The sequence below is a fragment of the Apium graveolens genome, chromosome 2, assembly GCF_009905375.1.
Source record: "Apium graveolens cultivar Ventura chromosome 2, ASM990537v1, whole genome shotgun sequence".
In the NCBI taxonomy this organism is placed as follows: domain Eukaryota; kingdom Viridiplantae; phylum Streptophyta; class Magnoliopsida; order Apiales; family Apiaceae; genus Apium; species Apium graveolens.
In genome coordinates this window covers 201,196,914-201,218,441 of record NC_133648.1, presented here as the reverse complement: position 1 = coordinate 201,218,441, position 21,528 = coordinate 201,196,914, and positions in this window count along the sequence as shown.

The following is a 21,528-nucleotide window of genomic DNA, read 5'->3' as shown; positions in this document are numbered from 1 at the left end:
AATTCCGGCCAACTCAGGGATTGTTAGATCGATTTGATTGCATGGTTGTGTTCCTGGTAATCTGTAGATGTGATCTGGAGCTTGTAGTAAGGTGAGGAGGCCGGAATCGTGTTCTCCGACCACCCCTGTATTTTCCGGCGACGGGGATGTAAAAATTACAGTTGGTACCTGGACTTTTGGGAACAATACAGTTAGGTTCCTGAAGTTTCCAGACTTTGCAAGTTTAGGATTCCTGTTTTAAAAATGTTTAAAAATCATATTTCATATTTATTTTTATTATAAAAATTCGTTTTTAATTTCTGAAAATTCTAAAAATTTATTATTTTAATTCCGAAAATTATTTTTAATTCAAAAATAAATCTGAATTAATTAGTTAATTAATTTCAGTTAATTTTAATTGATTAATTGGTCAATTAATTCGAAAATTATTTGATTAATTGATTTTAATTAATTATTTAATTAGATTTAATTATTTAAAAATGATTTAAAAATTTTGAAAAATAGTTTCGAGCTTTAAAATATTATTCTGAATTATTTCCAAGGCTCGATAATTATTATAAAATTGTTTCAAAGCCAGAATTGGCCAACCGAACCCTGTTTATTACCCCGAAATTGATCCAATGATCCGTTTTAATTCCAAAAAATGTTTTAAAAATCATTTTAAATACCTGAAAGCCTGTTTATGACACGAGACTTATGTATAAATGATATATCATTGATCATGTGATGTGTTATGTGTTATATGTGACTTGTTGGTTAACTGTCGGCCTGTATATTCGATGTTTACTGGTTTATTGCGTAACTTTCAATCCGTTAATCGGATTTGGGTGAAACGAAGGGTAGATAGAAGTATGTGTTGAATAGAATCCTATGCGTTAAATATTGATAGATGCTTATGATATGTGAGGAGAAGAGGCAAGGCGTAGGAAAGGGAAACAGGTAGTTGAGGAGTAAGACGGTTGAGATTGGAAACGAGTGCAGTGTAGTAAGCTAATACCAGGCAAGTGTTCTGAACTTTCTCGAGATATTGTAGTACTTGGTAGTCCTATTGATATTGCAAGTGCTTTGAAGCACTGAAACCCAAACCCTGATTCTAATTATTGTTCTTGAGCCGTAAACCCTATTATTTTTTAAGCCATTGATTATTGCATACCCAAAGACGAACCTCAAGTATACGATACTACTCCACAAATACATACAAACTAAATACCGAACACTGAATCGAATTACCCACACACTCAAACCATTGTATCCTATGCTTTGAAAGGAAAAATCCTTGAAACCTTGAAACACTGATTCCTTTGTTATCCAATTCTTTCATTACCCAACAACTAAGCTTTGAAAATGCTATATTTATCCTCATGAACACTGAAACCATTTCATTATGGAACATCCAATATCGTTAATGATTCTATTTATTATTTATTATTGCTTATTCTGTTATTATGTTAGAATTGGATTATTTTTATAAAATTGTGGACCAGATTCGTGGTCAGACCATATAATGGTCAAGTTAGGCCAATGTGTGCCTTGGATCCAGTAGTTAGAGCAATGCTGTGTGCTTTGCTCGGGGTTAGTGCGTGACTGATCAGCAGCCTAACCTTGGTTTAAAATAAAAGTATAATATCCAATTCTCAATCATAATTCATTGTTCATTTGATATCACAACCATATTTACTTGATGATCATTATTATCAGTTTTGTCATTATGACTTGCTGAACTAGTTAGCTCATTTGTATGAAGTTGTTTATATTCTTTCCAGTTAAAAAGGAACCAGTTGGTAACGAGGATCCCCAGTCCAGCGCGAGAGCTGGGGGTTCAGGTTGAGGAAGCTGAGCTAGTAGGAGTCTTTTGGAATAATTTAAGTTTGTAAAAGGTTGTAATAATGTTTAATACTCAGTTTGAGTTTGAATGGTTGGGATTTGAACGGTTTGTAATATAAGTAGATGTGTTTGGCTTGTGTGCATACTTTAACCTGTTGCGATCCATGGTAGTTGGTAAGTAGGGTCACTACATATTATTATTACCTTTATTATTGTTATAAGCAGGTTATAAATAAGGTGTGTGTGTGGACCCCAAACTTCTGACCCGGGTTTGGAGGGCGCCACAGGTTTAGTATCAGAGCTACAGGTTATAAGTCACTGACACAAGCCTAGGTTGACGGGAATGGGTAGAGGGTTAGGATTAGAAGTACGGAATAGAAAGATAGAACGTCGTGAGGTTGAGTGCTTCGGTATAACAGGTATTAGTGTAATTCGCGTCATGGTTCGAGATCCTTATATTGTGATATGATTTCAGATAGCAGCGATGGCCGACTCTTTTATCCCCGTATCAGCTGATCACTCCGAGCCTTCGGTTGGAGCGCCATCATCGGATCCATGTCCTGTTATTCCACCAGCATTGGCTATTCTACCTTCACCTGTGTTGCAGCCCGTACCACTGCAGGCTATTCCACCTCCAGGCATGAGGCCACCTATCAGAGGACCCCCACCAGCTGATTCAGATTCCACTGGGCATTCAGTTGCGAGTGCCCCATTTCAGTCCACATTGCCCCCAGTTCGTTATTACCGGTATGAGGCTCTTCTATTGGAGCGTGATTTCTTGTTGGCCCAGATCAGAGAGCTACAACATATCATCAGGACTACAGATGTTGATCGTGGTGTGAGGGAGCTTCGAGAGGAGATTCATAAGACACGGAGGGTTCTTGAGGCTAGACTACATGGAGCTACATTACCTGGCAGAGGCCCTGATGCACTGATGGGCTGGGCTACTGAGGTGATGGAGGACTTTGAGAGGCTGGCTGGACCAGAGTTTCCTTGGAGCTGAGTCAGAGATTCAGAGATAGAGATACTGAGCAATATTGTGATGGTTATATAGTATGTACAGTAGTGTGTAGTGTGTATGAGTAGACTTTTGAGTTGTATTTATAGACTAGCTACGTTGACTAGTGAGTAGGTTGTACCCTTTTGCTTTTACTTCTAAAGCGTCTTTACGCTTGTACTACCCAAAACCTTTGATCTATATATATCAGTACCTTTTCCTTCCCATTACTATCACTTACTTTACTGCACCTGTTTTACTTTACCTTATTTATTGCACCAGTTATACCCTGTGATACCATGTACCCTGTTTTCCATAACTGTTTATATTCTGTAAAGAAGCATGCAATTTACTTAGTTACAACTGTTTTCAAAAAGAGATATTTCTGTTTTACAAAACTTTTCTTTTATGTAAAAGATTTGATTCAAAAGCTAAATAAGTTGTTTGATTCTTTACAGAAAATGCCTCCTAGAAGAAATACCCGCACCAACACCCAGAATGAAGAAACCAACAACAATAACAACCAAGATGATACAAACCCGAATATGAACCTTGGACCTATAGACCCAGCAATAGCCCAGATTCTTCAAATCTTGGCTCAACAAACAGTTCACCTGGCACAACAATAACAAAGACAGACCAATCCCTAAGTAACTTTTAAAACTTTTCAGGCGATAAACCCACCAGAATTCAAGGGTTCCTTAAAGCCGATTAAAGCAAATGTTTGGTTAAAGGAAATAGAGAAGGCATTTGCCTTAGTGAAAGTAAAGGAAGAACAGAAAGTTGAGTTTACAAGTTACTATCTGAAGAATGAGGCCACCTATTGGTGGGAGATGGTGAAGACATTAGAAGGTACAGACGTTATTACTTGGAAGAGGTTTAAGGAATTATTTTTAGAAAAGTATTTTCCTCAGTTTGTCCAGGATCAAATGGAGCTGAAGTTTTTAGAATTAAAGCAAGGGAACATGTCGATGGAAGATTATGAAAGTAAGTTTGAGGAATTGTCAAGGTATGTGCTGTCGTATGTGGATAATGACAGAAAGAAAGCTAAGAGATTCCAGCAAGGCTTGAAGCCATGGATCAGAGGGAAGGTAGCTATTTTTGAGTTGAATACCTATGCAGGAGTGGTACAGAAGGCCATGATCGCGGAGACAGAAAGTGAGATGTCACAGAAGGAGAAGGAAAGTAGGAAAAGGAGATTTGAAGGGAATGAAGGTCAGTCACAACCAGGGAAGTTTTCAAATTTTAAGAAGGGCAAGTTTCAGCCAGGAAGGAATTTTAATTTTAAGAGACAGAATGCAGGCGACGGAGGCCAGGGCAACCGTCCAGTTAATGCGAATCAGATGAATCAGTTGAGGTTAACTTTTCCAGATTGTCAAGTATGTGGAAAGAAGCATGGAGGAGTTTGTAATAAGTTAAATGTGGTATGTTTTAAATGCAACCAGAAAGGGCACTATTCGAGGGAGTGCTGAAATCAGCCAGCAAGAGAGCCAGCAAATAAGGATCAGCCTATCCAGAATCCAGCAATAAAGGTTCCAGCCATTGGATTTACGTGCTTCAAATGTGGAAAGCCAGGACATATGACCAGGGATTGCAAGACACCAGCCCCAGTCAGTAATGCATTGAGGATTATGGGATCTACCCCAGCAGTGAATGAGACCCCAAGGGCTAGAGTTTTTGACATGTCTGTGAAGGATGCTATCCAGGATACAGATGTCGTGGCAGGTACGCTTAATGTGAATTCTTTATGTGCTAAAGTGTTAATAGATTCGGGAGCAACTCGATCATTTGTTTCACAAGATTTTGTTAGCAAGTTAAATTGTCCAGTTGAGTATTTAAATGAAATAATGACTGTGGAATTAGCAAATCAAGAACGTATATCTGTTAATCAAGTTTGTGGGAATTATGAGATTGAGATCTCTGGTAGTAAGTTTTGTGTAGATTTGATACCATTTAAGTTAGGAGAATTTGACGTTATATTAGGGATGGATTGGTTATCTAAGCATGATGCCCAGTTAGATTGTCGAAGTAAGAAGGTAATGGTGAAAACGCCAGACGAAAGGATAGTAACGTTTAAGGGCCAGAAGCAAGTAAAGAAGTTCTTAACAATGATTCAAGCTAAGAAGTTATTACGGAAAGGATGTGAGCATTTTGTAGCATATGTGATCGACAGAAGTCAGGAGCCAGTAAAACCTGGAGATATTCCAGTAGTGAATGAATTTCCAGACGTGTTTCCCGACGAGTTACCAGGACTTCCTCCAGATAGAGAAATTGAATTTGCAATCGACTTAGCACCTGGAACAGAACCAATATCCAAGGCCCCATATAGAATGGCGCCCGTTGAGATAAAAGAGCTAGAGAAGCAATTGTAAAAGCTGTTAGAGAAAGGAGTAATCAGACCCAGTGTGTCCCCGTGCGGTGCACCGGTATTATTTGCCAAGAAGAAAGATGGAAGCATGAGACTGTGCATCGACTATAGAGAACTCAATAAGCTTACAATCAAGAACAAGTATCCGTTACCTAGAATTGACGATTTGTTTGACCAATTGAAAGGAGCCAAGTATTTCTCCAAAATTGATTTAAGATCGGGATATCATCAACTGAAGATCAAGCCAGAAGATATACCAAAGACAGCTTTCCGAACAAGGTATGGACATTATGAATTTTTAGTAATGTCTTTTGGGTTGACCAACACCCCGACAGCATTTATGGACCTGATGAACATAATTTTCAAGGAATATTTGGAAAAGTTCGTTATTGTGTTTATAGACGATATTTTAATTTATTCAAAGATAGAAGAGGATCATGCGGAACATTTGAGAATAGTTTTGGAGATTTTAAGGAAAAAGAAGTTATATGCTAAATTCTTGAAGTGTGAGTTTTGGCTACAGGAAGTTTAGTTCTTAGGACACATAGTTAGTAATGAAGGGATCAAAGTGGACCCGATAAAGATCGAGGCAATTACAAATTGGGAGAGACCAAGAACACCCACCGAGGTAAGAAGTTTCTTAGGATTGGCGGGATATTATCGTCGGTTTGTTCAGAATTTCTCAAGGATTGCAACACCATTAACAAAGCTTACATGAAAGAATGAAAAGTTTATATTGAACGACAAGTGCGAAGAAAGTTTTCAGGGGTTGAAGCGAAGATTAATCACAGAACCTGTTTTGTCACTTCCAGACGATCAAGGGAATTTCGTAATTTATAGCGATGCTTCTCACAAAGAATTAGGATGTGTTCTAATGCATCACGATAAGGTGATTGCGTATGCGTCAAGGCAATTGAAACCACACGAACAAAAGTATCCTACTCATAATTTGGAGCTAGCAGCCATAGTTTTCGCTTTGAAGATTTGGAGACATTATCTGTATGGAGAAAAGTGCGAGATTTTCACGGATCACAAAAGCTTAAAGTACATATTCACACAGAAGGAACTTAATATGAGGAAAATGAGATGGTTAGAATTGATCAAAGATTATGACTGCTCGATTAATTATCATCCCGGTAAAGCAAACATTATAGCAGACGCGTTAAGTCGAAAGGAAAGGTTGAATGTGCTATCAGTACCTGAAGAGATATATAAGGAATTTCAGAAATTGGAATTGGAGATTAGAGTTTGCAAGCTTGAGGAAGCTAAAGTGTACAGTATGACTTTCCAGCCGGAATTGTTGGAGAAAATAAAGAAATGTCAGGAAGATATAATGGTGGGACATAAATCGTTTGGTAGGTGAAGAATTATGCACACAAAAGGATGATCAAGGTATTTTGAGGGTTTCTTCTAAAATTTGGATTCCACCAGTAACGGAGCTGAAGAATGAAATTTTACAAGAGGCACATAGTTCAAGATATTCCATCCATCCAGGGAGTACCAAAATGTACAGGGATTTAAAGGAAAATTATTGGTGGCCAGATATGAAGAGGGAAATCGCGGAATGGGTTAGCAAATGTTATACCTGTCAAAGAGTTAAAGCAGAGCATCAGAGACCAAGTGGATTGTTACAGCCATTGGAGATTCCAGAGTGGAAGTGGGAACATATTGCCATGGATTTCATAGTTGGATTACCAAGGACAAGGGCTAATCATGATGCCATCTGGGTTATAGTGGATAGACTTACCAAGTCAGCTCATTTTCTGCCTATAAATGAAAGATTTTCGCTCGACAAGTTGGTCCATATGTACCTAAAGGAAATTGTAGTTCGTCATGGAGTTCCTGTGTCTATCGTATCTGATCGAGATCCAAGATTTAATTCAAGATTTTGGAGGAGTTTTCAAGAATGTTTGGGAATAAGACTGAATATGAGTACGGCCTATCACCCCCAGACGGATGGCCAAAGTGAAAGGACGATCCAGACAATCGAGGACATGTTACGTGTTTGTGCAATTGATTTCAAAGGAAGTTGGGACGAGCATTTACCTCTCGTAGAGTTTGCTTATAACAACAGTTATCACGCCAACATTGGGATGCCACCCTATGAAGCCCTTTATGGACGCAAATGTAGATCTCCAGTATATTGGGACGAAGTAGGATAACGCAAAATACTTGGACCTAAATTGGTGCAGCAGACAAAGGAAGTTGTTGAAATTATCCAGAAGAGATTAATAGCCGCACAAGATCGTCAGAGGAAATATGCAGACCAGTCAAGGAAAGACATGGAATTTGAAGAGGGAAGCTTGGTATTACTGAAAGTATCACCCTGGAAAGGACTAACGAGGTTTGGGAAGAAAGGAAAGCTAAGTCCAAGATATGTCGGACCTTTTGAGATCCTAAAGCGCGTTGGTAAAGTAGCTTACGAGTTGGCGTTACCACCGTACATGGAACATATTCATAATGTTTTTCACGTATCAATGCTTAGGAAGTACAATCTAGACTCCAGTCATGTAATAGAATATGAGCCAATAGAGCTTCAGGCAGATTTGTCATATGTAGAGAGTCCGATAAAGATTCTAGAGGAGAGAGAGAAAGTATTAAGAAATAAAGTGGTAAAGTTAGTAAGAGTATTGTGGAGAAACCCAAAGGTTGAAAAGTTAACCTGTGAGTTAGAAAGGGATATGAGAGAAAAGTACCCTCATTTGTTTTCTTAGGAGATTCTGAGGATAGAATCCTTTGAAGGGGGAAGGATGTAATATCCGTGATATATCGTGTAATTATTTTGCTATTAAATAATTATTATATGTGTTCAGTATCTATTCTGTGAATTAAATTATTAAGTGTTATCTGTATTTGGATATTCAAAAAAATATTAATTGAGTATTTTAATTTTTATATGTCCAAAATAAAATATAGATAATTGTCATATCTTCCTAATTATTTTTAGGATGATTTATGAATTTATAAGAATTATATGAAATTTCTAAAATCTTTTTCCGGGTATTTAAAATCTATTTTATAAAAACGGGAACCAACCGACGTCATCCGTTGTTACGTTTTTGGAACCCGAAACTCTTCCGAGAACTCCTTCCTAACCTAATTGTAATATTCCGGGCATTTTCCATGTTTTGACTTTTTCGATCCGGCGTACGTTTTGTTCTGCGCGGGTCCCGGCGCCACATTTTCGATACAATATTCGTTTCGGTAAATCAATAAAACCCGTATTTTTGATAAACGGGAGCTTTTTATTAAACTATCCCAATTATCACCTCGTAATACGTGTAACCAGGCGCTGAGACCAAGACCGCAGTACAAATTGTACTGGTTTGGATAATTATCCCGAAAACCGATACCGTTTGGATCAGTTTTTATAAATAAACGTACCGTTTTATATCCGGAATGATCCAACGGGATTCTAATTTTCCGTAATTATAAATAGCCTTTTTCCGTATTTTATTTCGTATTAAAATCATTTGCAGACAGATAATTATATAATTTTCAGAGAAAAACCCTAATTTCATAAACTGTTCTAAGAATCAAACAGCAAAACGAAGGCGTTACCGATCTCTGTTTCCAAAGCTTGAGTAACCAAAACGAAGGATTTGAAGTGTTCTATCAGATTCTGAGCTTTGTTTTACTGCAGAAATCAAGGTTTATTTTCTATATTTTTATTTATTTTCGAATTAATTTTATTAAAAATATGAATTTCTGTTCGGATGATTGTTTGTATGATTTGATGATTGCATGTTGTAGAGCTTGTTTTCCTGATGATTTTGATATATTATACGTCTGATTTGGAGTTCAATAACATGTTCAATTTGAGTTTAATTTTCGAATTTCAAAATTAGGGTTTATAACCCGTATAAATGTTCTTAATTGAAATTTGGGGGTTACTTATTCTGGAATAGATGTTGTGGTATAGTGGATTGTGTTCTCTGTGAAATTTGCAATCCTGTCATATAAGTTTCATGAATCAACGAGGTCTATAGAGAAGGGAGTCGTGTTTTGAATATTTTTGAAGTTCGCCGGAAACTGGCAAACTTCACGGCCAAATTCCGGCCAACTCAGGGATTGTTAGATCGATTTGATTGCATGGTTGTGTTCCTGGTATTCTGTAGATATGATCTGGAGCTTGTAGTAAGGTGAGGAGGCCGGAATCGTGTTCTCCAGCCACCCCTGTATTTTCCGGCGATGTGGATGTAAAAATTGCAGTTTGGTACCTGGACTTTTGGGAACGATACAGTTAGGTCCCTGAACTTTCCAGACTTTGCAAATTTAGGATTCCTGTTTTAAAAATGTTTAAAAATCATATTTCCTATTTATTTTTATTATAAAAATTCGTTTTTAATTTCTGAAAATTCTAAAAAATTATTATTTTAATTTAAAAATAAATCTGAATTAATTAGTTAATTAATTTTAGTTAATTTTAATTGATTAATTGGTCAATTAATTCGAAAATTATTTGATTAATTGATTTAATTAATTATTAATTGATTTTAATTAATTATTTAATTAGATTTAATTATTTAAAAATGATTTAAAAATTCCGAAAAATATTTTCGAGCTTTAAAATGTTATTCTGAATTATTTTCAAGGCTCGATAATTATTATAAAATTGTTTCGAAGCCAGAATTGGCCAACCGAACCCTGTTTATTACCCCGAAATTGATCCAACGACCCGTTTTAATTCCGAAAAATGTTTTAAAAATCATTTTAAATACCTGAAAGCCTGTTTATGACTCGAGACTTATGTATAAATGATATATCATTGATCATGTGATGTGTTATGTGTTATATGTGACTTGTTGGTTAACTGTCGGCCTGTATATTCGATGTTTACTGGTTTATTACGTAACTTTCAATCCGTTAATCGGATTTGGGTGAAACAAAGGGTAAATAGAAGTATGTATTGAATAGAATCATATGCGTTAACTATTGATAGATGCTTATGATATTTGAGCAGAAGAGGCAAGGCGTAGGAAAGGGAAACAGGTAGTTGAGGAGTAAGACGATTGAGATTGGAAACGAGTGCAGTGTAGTAAGCTAATACCAGGCAATTGTTTTGAACTTTCTCGAGATATTGTAGTACTTGGTAGTCCTATTGATATTGCAAGTGCTTTGAAGCACTGAAACCCAAACCCTGATTCTACTTATTGTTCTTGAGCCGTAAACCCTATTCTTTCTAAGCCATTGATTATTGCATACCCAAAGACGAACCTCAAGTATACGATACTACTCCACAAATACATACAAACTAAATACCGAACACTAAATCGAATTACCCACACACTCAAACCATTGTATCTTATGCTTTGAAAGGAAAAATCCTTGAAACCTTGAAACACTGATTCCTTTGTTATCCAATTCTTTCATTACCCAACAACTAAGCTTTGAAAATGCTATATTGATCCTCATGAACACTGAAACCATTTCATTATGGAACATCCAATATCGTTAATGATTCTGTTTATTGTTTATTATTGCTTATTCTGTTATTATATTAGAATTGGATTATTTTTATAAAATTGTGGACCAGATTCGTGGTCAGACCATATAATGGTCAAGTTAGGCCAATGTGTGCCTTGGATCCAGTAGTTAGAGCAATGCTGTGTGCTTTGCTCGGGGTTAGTGCGTGACTAATCAGCAGCCTAACCTTGGTTTTAAAATAAAAGTATAATATCCAATTCTCAATCATAATTCATTGTTCACTTGATATCACAACCATATTTACTTAATGATCATTATTATCAGTTTTGTCATTATGACTTGCTGAGCTAGTTAGCTCATTTGTGCGATGTTGTTTATATTCTTTCCAGTTAAAAAGGAACCAGTTGGTAACGAGGATCCCCAGACCAGCGCGAGAGCTGGGGGTTCAGGTTGAGGAAGCTGAGCTAGTAGGCTTCTTTTAGAATAATTTAAGTTTGTAAAAGGTTGTAATAATGTTTAATACTCAGTTTGAGTTTGGATGGTTGGGATTTGAACGGTTTGTAATATAAGTAGATGTGTTTGGCTTGTGTGCATACTTTAACCTGTTGCGATCCATGGTAGTTGGTAAGTAGGGTCACTGCATATTATTATTATTATCTTTATTATTGTTATAAGCAGGTTATAAATAAGGTGTGTGTGTGGACCTCAAACTTCTGACCCGGGTTTGGAGGGTGCTACAGTAATTCCATGGGTATACCAGACAAATGAGTGACCAAAATAGCTCCTTTTTTCCTTAGCAGTAACTAGTTTACCAGGAATTACTCTGTCAGGAATAGCTGCATCAGGAATTGACCTTGTGTTAGGAATGGCTTGCTTTTCAGGAAATGACCCCTTATCAGGATTTGATGTTGAGTCTGCAACAATACTTTGAACAGTTGGTTCTTGTATAACTGGAGGTTTAGAATCTTCTTCAATCCTTTGAATTGAAGGTTCTTGTGGGCTTCCCTCAAAGATTGGGTCATTGATGATGACATCCAGTTTTCCAATATACCCCTGATGAGTTTCCTTTTCTTGAACTATAGCTTGTATTTCAGCATCCACAGTAACATGACTCCCTTGAGCACTATCAGGAATAATCTGTTAATTTGCATTTCGTTCACCCTCACTTTGAGTGGGTGGTTCTTGTGTGGCAGGGACTTTATCAGCTGCATCTTTACTTTAAGAAGATATTTCTTATAGGCTAAATCCCTTTTAGGGAGACTGAAGCTTGGACTATTTCCTTATATAAATTGCTGTGTCCTCAGCTTTTTTTTGGCAATTTTATCTATACTAATTTCTCTAGCTATTTCCCTCACCCTTTCATAAGAAACTTCAATGAATTTTTCTGGTGGGAATCATGAATTGTCTGATCAGGAATTATGAGCACATCATCAGGAATTATCTGATCAGGAATTGACTGAGCTTTATCAGGAACTGATGAGGTGATGTCAGGATTTGCATTTTCCTGATCAAGAGCAACATGAGCTAGAACTTCAAGACTGTCTTTTTTTGCTGAGCTTGAATCCTGTCAGCTGCTTTCATCAATCTTCTTTTCTTTGGCAAAGAACTAGCAGCCTCAGTGTGAACTTTTTTTCCTCTGCAATAGCACCAGTAACCTCCACTGGTCTAGCAGGAATTTTAAACATAATTGGCCCATTACTTTCACTACCAGAATTATCCTTATCAATCAACCTTGTACCAGATGTTATATTTCTTTTTCTATAATTCATTCTCTTTCTAGGTCCTGAAACCTTCTTACCTCCACCTTGTTTCTCCAAAGATTTGGGTGATGGTAAACCAGCTCTTGGACCTGATTGTCTCTCAGATACATCAGTCTCAGCTAGTGGTTTGGATTTTACACCTGATTCATTTTTAGAAGAATCAGAGGTGATATGGTGTTTTGATTTGGTTGGTAAAATTGAAACACTTGGGTCTAGAACAGGGTTAGATATTCTTTGTTCCACAGTGTCAGGATTTGATGTAGTGTATCTGTGAGGCATTTTGTTAGACAAAATTACCCACATTTTTTTGGTAAAGCAGTGCTCCTTCTGAAACTGTCCTTTCTCTTAACCAAGTCAATCAAAGATTTAGAACTAATTTGAAAAATCATTAATAATTCATCCTTGTCAAAAGTAACATCAGGCAAAAGATAACTATAAACTAACTATAAAAATCTAATATAGCCAACTTCATTTTCCATAACACTCAATCTAGCTATCAGGAATTGAAGAATTGTATTGCCGTAGTCAAATGCATACCATTTTGACAAAGAATACCCTAACTGTAGTGAAGATAAAGGTAGAGCATCAAAGTTAGATACCTTATTGAGAAATGCTCTGCTTATACAGTTAAAGTAAAAATTCCATTCATTTTTGAGCTTCATTCTGAATAGCTCCCTGACCTTGTTAAATTCAGTGATATGGCTTATTTCTCTTGCCCATTCAAATAAAGTGGCAGTTGGAGTCACAACTGATGTCCTTCCCTCCAATGCAGACAGCTTCAATGCCTTATCAATCACAATGGCATTTATTTCACACTCTTTATTATCATAAGTGAACAAAATCACTCCCCTTTTAGCATCAACAGTAGAATTATCCCAAATTTGCATAACCTACTTAAACCAAACTCTAGACGGAGCAGTTAAAGCATAACCAATTCAACTGTGAGCTAGATAATCTTAAATCATCTTAAAATTATGGGGAATATCAATGTCATGCAATAAAGCTTTAAATTTATTGCAGCAAAGGTCTTGTGATTAAACACATACTTAGTGGCAGTAAAAGTGGATACATAATCAGTGGTGGCCATTTGAAAATTTAGGGTTATGTGATGAAAAACTTGATTTCGAAAATTTTCATGAGAAAGGAGATTATGAGCAATTATGTGTATTGTGTGTAATATGAATGTGAATAGTTTATCAGTTACTGATGGTATCAGTAAAAGACAGTAAGATAATAATACACATGACATGTTTTAATTGGATGGCATTATTAGTGGAACATATAATGTGCAATACTAGTTAATGATGCACGACTTTTTAGGAGCATTTATGTGTTACTGCGCCTAATAACTAACAATTAACCTTCCACATTGATCTAGATTATAAATGTCTCTATAATAATGCACAAAAATCACTCTCAAATATACTTAATTAAATCAAGTATTAATCAAAAAAATAATTGAACAAAATCATAAAATACTCACAGTCAGTATTTGACATTATCAGGATTTGATTACCTCATCAGGATTTGACACGTCGAGATTTGACATACCTCGTCAGGAATTGACTTAGTGTGTCAGGATTTGATGTGTCAGGATTTGACTGATAAAGTTAGGATCTAAAAAATCATTTTTTCTCATAGCTGATCATTCCAAGCTCAAGTATTAACTTTCCAAAGGTTGCTTCTGGTAATGGCTTGGTGAAGATATCAGCTACTTGTTGATCAGTTCGAACTAAGTGAAGCTCAATTGTTTCTTCAATGAGATGCTCCCTGATAAAATGATATCTGATATTGATATATTTTGTGAGTGAGTGTTGCACTGGATTACCTGTCATAGCAATTGCACTTTGATTGTCACGGTAGATAGGAATTTTTGAGTAAGACAATTAATAGTCTAATAGACGATTTCTCATCCTAAGAATCTGAACACAATAACTGCCAGCTGTAATTTATTCAGCTTCAGCTGTAGATTTAGATATTGATTTTTATTTCTTGCTTTGCCATGTAACGAATCTAACACTTAAATACTAATAGCCACCTGAGGTACTCTTCAGCTCAATTTTCGTTACCTTGGTCAGGATTTAACTTTGTAGCAGTGGCCATTGGAGTTGTAGCAGTTGTACTTTCATGCATATTGAATCTAGTCAATAGATTCTTTGTATACTTAGACTGGTTATTGGAAATTCCTTCATCAGTTTTTGTAACTTGCAGTCCAAGAAAGTAACTCAATTCTCCCATCCTACTCATTTGGTACCTTGACTTCATAAGATCAGAAAATTTCTTGCACAGATTGTTATTAGTGGACCCAAAAATAATATCATCAACATAAATTTGTACCAAAATCAAGCCTTTACCCTTATTAATGTAAAATAAGGTTTTATCAATTGTACTTCTTTTGAAACCACTTACAATCAGGAATTTTGCAAGTGTTTCATAACAGGCCCTTGGTGCTTGTTTGAGTCCATATAAAGCTTTGTCAAGTCTGTACATATGATTTGGAAACCTTGGATCAATGAAGCCAGGTGGTTGTTCAACATACATTTCTTCTTCTAATTCTCCATTCAGAAATGCATTTTTGACATCCATCTGAAAGACCTTGAATTTCTTATGTGCAACATATGCCAAGAAAATCCAGATAGCTTTCAGTCTTGCTACAGGAGCAAATGTTTCATCATAGTCAATGCCCTCTTGTTGTGAATACCCTTTTACAACAAGTCTAGCTTTGTTCCTGATTATAGTGCCATATGAATCTATCTTGTTTCTAAAAACCCATTTTGTACCAACAACTAATTTGTTCCTTGGTCTTGGAACAATTTTCCCCACTTCATTTCTCTCAAATTCAGTCAATTCTACTTACATTGCTTGAATCCAATCAGGATCTTAAGTGCATCTTCTACTTTCTTTGGTTTATCCATAGAAAGAAAATTATAATATAGACATTCATGCTCAGTTGCACTTCTAGTTTGAATTTCAACATCATGATCTCCAATTATAAGATCAGTTTTGTGATCTTTTATCCATTTGACAGCCTTTGGAAGATCACTTCTATTTCCTGATGCTCCTCTTGAATACGATGCATCATTTTCTTGTTAAGCTCCCCCTGTATCAGTATTGTCATTTCCTTATTGAGCAGAGCTTCCAATTGTAGACTGTTCACCAAATTGACCTTGATGTTCAGTTAAATGATCATCTGGATTTTCAGTTGATCCAGTATTTTCTGATTCCTCAGTATCATCAGGAATTGATCCACTAGAGTTATCACATTCGGTGTGTTGATGTTGCTCCCCCTCAACATGTGCATCTTCAATAATCCGCTCTAGATCAGGATTAGGATTATCATCAGAATTTAACTCATTGTCAGGATTTGACTCATCATCAGGATTTGATGAGTCATCAGTATTTGTATCAATTCCTGACTTGAGTCTTTTGTTTATAAAAATAAGTTCTTCATGAGTATCTTCTTCAAATCTAGGAATCTTCTTATCATCTAATCAAACATGAATTGATTCAATAATTGTACTAGTTCTCAGATTGAAAACTATATAGGCTTTTGATGCAGGATATCCAACAAAAATACACTCATCAGCTTTTCTGTCAAATTTTCTAAGCATTTTAGAATGTGTTCTAAGAACAAAACACTTGCATCCAAAGATATGGAGATGGTTTAAGATTGGCTTCTTTTCCTTGATCATTTGATAAGGAGTTAACCCATGTATGTTGATTGAGGTCAAATTCTGTGTGTAGCAGGCAGTGTTGACAGCTTCAACCCAAAAGTATATTGGTAGATTAGCTTTCACAAGCATAGTCCTTCTAGCTTCAATCAGTGTTCTATTCTTCCTTTCCATAACTCCATTTTGTTGAGGTGTGCCAGGAGCTGAAAATTGTTGAGAAATTCCCTAACATCTGCATAACTCATTTATCTTGCTATTTTTGAACTTAGTCCCATTGTCACTTCTCAGAATTTGCACTTTGTACTTTGAACCATTTCAATCAGTCTCAAATAATCCAAAAGAACATTTACAGTTCCATCCTTACTGTGAAAGAAAAATACCTATATAAATCTAGTATATTTATCAACAAGAACTAGAGTGTACCTTTTTTTGTTGATTGACATGACATTGACAGGGCCAAAGAGATCTAAATGTAGCAATTGATATGGCTTTTGAGGGATGATTCTGACTTTCTTTTGAATGAGGTCCTTCTTTGTCTGGCTTGTTAACATGCAACACACAAACCATCAGGGGAGTAAAACATGTTTGGTAGACCTCTCACCAAATATATCTTCACCAATTCATTAAGTTTATTGAAGTTGAGGTGAGAAATGTTCTTGTGCCATTTCCAATTTTCATCTACTAATGCTTTTCTTATCAAACAGGTTTTAGGTCTATCAGTATTTTCATGAAGTTTGGCTTCATAGATGTTTCCATGTCTGTATCCTTTGAAAACAACTTTCTTTGTGACCTTATGAACTACTTCACAGTGAGTATCATAAAACACAACATAATATCCGATGTCAGTAATTTGACGGATGCTCAGCAGATTGTACTTCAGTCATTCTACTAGAGCTATATTTGAGATGATGATATTTTCAATGATTATATTGTCATATCCCAGTATTTTTCCTACATTTCCATCACCATAGAAAACCATTGGGCCAGCCTTCTCCTCATATTCTGATAACAGAGATTATTTCCAGTCATATGTGCAGAACAACCACTATCCAGTACAAGCACATTCTTCTTGCTTCCCTGTAATCAGAAATATTGAAATCAGTTAGCATTTGTAAAAACTCACACTTGTTGGATCCTTTTTGACATCTTAGGTATTTTTGTAGCAGAAGACTTCATGTCAGGATTTGAGCCATCAGGATTTGACCCATCAGGAATTGCTCCATCAGGATTTGTCCTGACAGGTTTAACTTTATAAGATGCATGCACATTCAATTTAGCAGTTCTATTTGAAATAGCAATTTTATTGATTTTTGGTAAATGATCATAATTATTATGATACAAGCTATGATAATCTTTACATGTGTAAATAGAATGCCAAATGCTACCACAGTGAAAACAAGGGTTCTGTGGTTTATAAAATACTGATCTACCACTAATATCAGACTCAGGAATTTTAGTGGATTTCTTTTTAATCTTCCTGCAATCAATAGCAATATGATTAGTATTACCATAGTTAAAACAAAATTTTCTAGGAGTATCAGGAATGTACTTATAATTGCTTGCTTTATTTATTCCATATTTTCCATTTCTAACTATTTTGCACTAGATTTATGAGTCTTAGAAGTCACTTCACAAATTTTCTTTTCTAATTGATTTTTAGAGAGAAGACCTATATTTTTATCTTTCTTTTTTTTTCACTCTAAATTCAACTTTCTTCTTATCAGTATTTTTAGAGGTAGACCCTACTTCATAAATTGACTTTATTCCATTTTCATCAGTACTGACAAATTTCACAAGTGTGGTTTTATTAATAACTTTATTAATATTCCTATCAGTAAATTTATTATAACCTAGACATTATTTCAAATTTTTGTCACTAGTGAAGTTATGAACTTTTCTTTCTAAAGTCATCCATGTTTAAAACACTTCTCTTTCTTTTCCAAGAGTTTCCTCTAGCATGGCATACTAAATATTTATCCGAGCTTCATTATGTTGAGCCTTTTTATAGGATTTTTTATTTTCATGTATGCATAATAACTTAGCTTCTAGGTGATCATTTCTCCTTTTAAGTTCTTTATTCTCAGCAATTAGACTGCCATTTTCAATTGACTTATTCTTGAAATTAACATGCAGAGAATATAATAAAGTTTTCAATTCAGACATTTTATTAGTATCAATAGGGAAAACAACTGAAGGTACCTTATCAGTTCTGACACATCCTCTCCATGAGGTGCCATGAGTGCATAACATTATTCATCATTCTCAGTTCCTGATGTGTCCATCCAGTCTTTGTTGGAGTTTGATATGAACAATGCCTTTCCAGTTGACGTGGGGCACTCAGTAACTAGATGTCCCCTTTCATTACAGTTATAATAAGTCACCTTAGCCTTATTCAACTTCCTTCCCTTGGTGTATTGTCCCTCATTCTTTCTGCATTTATCTTTGCCACCACCAGAGTACTTTCTATTATAACCACCTTTTCTTTGTGGTTTTGCAAACCTCATCCTTCTAAAGCCTTTCACCAACATGGCAACCATTTAAACTTGAGGATCATCTAATTCAATCTTATAATCCTCATCAGTATATGTGTCAGTGTTAGTCCCTTAACAATATGACAAGAATTACAGAAGGGGGGTTGAATGGAATTCTTGAAACTTTTTCTTGAAATAAAATGTTCTAACTCAAATATAAATATAAGTGTATTGATTAGCACAATGCGGAATAAAAACTTAAGTGAATCAAAATACAAGTAATTAAAAACAAGGCTCTTTAAAAACTTTCTAGTGGATTTGAATGATTCCCCCAGAGATATATATATTATATATCGAGAGAACCCTGTGTGCAAATATGCTCACATCTGCTTACAAATATTGAACTACTGAGAATACAGAGAAATGCTGATAATTCTGCTTACAAATGTTTCTCTTGTTATATTCCCATATTTCTTTTCTATTTGCTACTTCTTGGTTTATATATTACCAAGATTACAAAGTCAAAAGACAGGATCATTATAAAAACTATCGGGTCTAATACTTTGCTACTTTGTTCTCTATTACGCAGTTAATAGGCTTCCTCATTCTATTTGCATACACTTCGACGCATGTGACTATGCTGTCACTGTCAACTGATATTTGAATTCTTTATCCATTGAGTGCATGATCATTCGTCGAGTTTATGATCATCCGTTGATGGCTTTATTGATCATCCGTCGACTGCTATATTGAACATCCGTTGATAGCCATTTGATCATCCGTCGATTGCTTTGTTAATCATCCGTCGGTAGCTATTTTGGCACTTGACTTCAATTCATTTATGCAAAATTACAAGACATCATTTATGTACAATTAATCAACCTATTCTGCATATCTAGTTAAAGTCAACATGACTTTTATGCTACTACAGAATCTATACAAAGGTGTATGCAGAAATGTGCTACAGACTCATTATTACATAAGCTACTCACTCGATGGATAATAAGTCATCATCCGTCGGGACTATAATGAGTTATCCTTCGGGACTATAATTCTTATCCGTCGAGTGCTATATTATTTCACCAAGTAAAATCACCTTAAGTGTTTTGTTCATGTAATCATCAAGTACACAATATATACACAACAATCTCCCCCAATTTATGTCTACTGGAATTGTAGCCATAAATTAAGAGATACTTGATGATAACAAAACACCCTAAATATATAACTTTAAGAGAAAGTAGATATTACTGAAAAGTGCTTCAATTAACAAAGTGTACAAAGTTTGGCTCACAGTCATTTTTAAGATGCTCCTCTAGCCTGAGCAGATTTATCTAGTTCCTTGAAGGTCTGGATCTTCTTCCAAGCTTTCTGTTGTTTTCTTCAATTTGATTTTGGAGTTGCCTGTGGAATTCTAGTTCATCAGATTCTGAGAGATTTAGCTTTCCTTGCATTTCCAAAAGAGTCTCATTGCTAGAGATGCTCAATTGGTCTTCTAATATGAAGAATCTTCTCACACCTTTGTCATCTATAAACCCCATCAGCCAGTAGGGCCTTAGATGCACTCTTCTCCCTGTGTAAGGGATGATTAGAGTCTTTGGGAGTGCATCTTTAGCTCTAACACTCCTTAGTTCTTCAATCTTCTTCAATACTAGTCTTCTTGCAGTGACATTAAACCCAAAGTTCTTCTTGAAGGATGAATAAACTTTAATCAGTACAGCTTGGCTCTCTTGAAGAATCCTGTGAAGTGGCCACTAAATCTCCTTTCCTACTTTGTACTTGAACACTAACCTTTCAGGTAGGTTCCTGTATGCATCAATACCTCTTACTTCATCTAGTTCTTCCAGATAGAGATTTAGATCAGAAAATTCTTTGATGTCACACAAGTACAGATAGTCTCCCCTATTGACTTTGGGCTGAAATTTGACTATATATTTGGATTTAAGAGGTGACAGCTTCACTTTCTTGACTGCTCTTGACTTTGTCCTTTTTGGCTTGCTAAGGATTGGTAGATTGAAGTCTGGAATTGGCATGTTCTCCCATTCTATTGGCTCATCCTTGGGCACAATAGGTTCACCATGAATATTCCTGTAGGGATCCACCACCCTTATGTCTTCAAATACCATAGAGGGCTTTGTTGCTTGAGTTGTAGCTGGTGTGGATTCCTTAGGAAATTGATCTTCCAATTCCTTGTCAACAATATCCAGTCTCCTTTTAGTTCTTTTAGCCAATTCTTTCTTTCTTGGAGATTTCTTCTGTTCTTCAACTTGCTTCCTTGATTCAGTAGCTTCAGATTGTTGAGAGGGAATTTATTGTGATGACTTTACAGCATGTAGCTTGGCCAAGATAGCAATCTGCTCTCTCTTCTGTTTAGCCTTTTTAGCATCTAGAGTAGCCTGCTTCTTTTCTTGCTTCAATCTAGCTTTTTCTTCTCTCTTTGCTTGAGCAAATTGAGGATGTCCAGCCACCACACAAATTTCTTTCCCATTCCTGAAAATCTTAGCAATTCTCCTTTTAGAAACTGAATCAGCTGGATCTTTATAAAAGGTAATTGATCTTGACAGAAGCTTCTTCTCATCAGGCTTGGGTGTCTCATACACAGTGTCCAAGGGGTTCTTCAAAGATGATTTTGAGTACTTTACCCTTGGTTTAAGAATCATTTCAGCCTTTGGAGACTTGATGCAGGAAGATTGTCCTTTTTCCAGATAGTTCATGCTCATCTCATTCACACTAATTTTCTTGACTTGAGAGTGATGGATGGCTGACTTAACTGGCTCATTGACAAGTTCAAACTTCTTCTGTATCTCCTCATCAATCTTCTCCCAGTTGACCAAACTCAGCTTTTCTTTCTCAGCAACTTTCAAGTTGGCTGCTGCTTCTTGAATCAGATCTATACCATCTGTGACTGGTGGCTTTGAGATAGTAATTGAAGGCACAATTACTTTACTGATTTGTATCTGAAGCTTCTCCCCCTCACTTGGTCCTTTCTCCCCCTTTTTGTTATCATCAA